We start from the raw sequence: 1,944 nt of genomic DNA on the forward strand, positions 1-1,944 counted from the left end.
AACGCTAAAAGGATGAAAGGCAAAGTCGACCTGGGCGGAAATTAAAAATCAGAACGCAAAGACAGACGAAATGCCGTTAAGCATTTCGTCCCGCGTGCTAACGTTTCTTATTTCTTTATTGTCCACAAGGGGCTAAACATAGAGAGGACAAACAAAGGGATTAAGTCGATTACATCGACCCCGGTGCGTAACTGGTACTTCATTTATCGACCCCGAAAGGAGGAAAGGCAAAGTCGACCATATATATATATATATATATTATGTTCATAAGGAAACAGTTGACAATAATTTCGAATCCAACTCTGCCAAATTTCAAAGTCACAGTCAATTTTTCCTCGTAAAGATAAATATATGAGAATTATAATCAATTAGTGTTGCTTTTTAATGTGTGTGTGTGTGTGTGCGTGAATACACACGTTTGTGTGCGTATACAAATATATATATGCGTTGTGTATATGTATGTAGACATATAGATGAATATAGATATATACATGTATGATTGAATATATACGAATAAGATGTATATATATGTATGAATGAAGATGTATATATATGTGTGTGTGTGTGTGTGTGTGTGTGTGTGTGTGTGTGTGTGTGTGTGTGTGTGTGTGTGTGTGTCAATTAATCGGTTGCCATAATAAAACTCCGAGTTTTGGATGTCGGGGCGGAAATCTGCTGCGGAATCTCGTCAGTTTTTGTCTGACGAGATGCCGGAGCAGATTTCCACTCCAACATCCGAAACTCGGAGTTTTAATCATGCCAACCGAATAATTGTCACATATTATATTACAGATAAATTCCTCAATTTACATACTATCGAGGTCTCATTCATTTTTTTGTTGTCATATAATTGCTATTAATATAAATATATATATATATATATATGTATATGTGTGTGTGTGCACATATATTCATATATGTGTGTGTATACGTATAAATATGTATATATATATATATATATATGTGTGTGTATATTAATATATATATTTTTGTGTATATATATTCATATATATGTGTATATATGTATGCATATATGTATATACATATGTGCGTATATATATTATATATGTGTGTATATACATATATGTATATATATATATGTGTGTATATATATATGTGTGTGTGTGTGTGTGTGGATATATATATAACTATAAAGTTATGCACATATATGTACACGCACACGTATTTAAACTTACACATCAACATACATGAGTATATACATCGATACTTGTGGATAGGTGTGAAGTGTATATATGTGTGGTTATGTAAATGGATATCAATCTATGTTTGTTTATAAAGATGTGTGTATTTTGATGTGCGTATAAATTTGCGAGTATATATATAAAAGCATGTAAAAAATATATGTGTTTATAAAAATACTTAGGTGCCTGTCTGCGCGTGTATGTTTTCAAACATTTTAAAATTGTTTCCGCTAAACAAAACAGGAATTAATATTCCTTGATATTGCGCCCTCTTTTAATATGCTCCAAGCAAATTAATAGCTTCATTATTCACGCCTAATATTTATTACCAATATTGATATAGTATCGCATTTATATAAGTTGATTTTAAATAAAATTTTTAGATTTTACTTAGAAGTTTCACGCTCTCTTGTAATGTATTTTACGATTGGAAACGTCATAAAATATTTTATCTACATTTTCACAACGTTCCTATCTTTCAAGTATAATTTTTCGATTTTACTGCTTTGAATATAATCATTTACCTTCTCGCATAATGATTCTCACTCTTTCTTTCTCTTTTTCCGCCTCTGTCAACATCAAACGATATATTTTCAACGTGGGAATATAAAAGCAAGAACTTATTGCCGAAAGAATAATGCGTGTGCGTTTATATGTGTATGTGTGTCTATGTATATTCACGCCAGAATATATATATATATATATATATATATATATATATATATATATATATATATATATA

This window comes from Octopus bimaculoides, chromosome 3 (genome assembly GCF_001194135.2).
Source record: "Octopus bimaculoides isolate UCB-OBI-ISO-001 chromosome 3, ASM119413v2, whole genome shotgun sequence".
Lineage (NCBI taxonomy): Eukaryota > Metazoa > Mollusca > Cephalopoda > Octopoda > Octopodidae > Octopus > Octopus bimaculoides.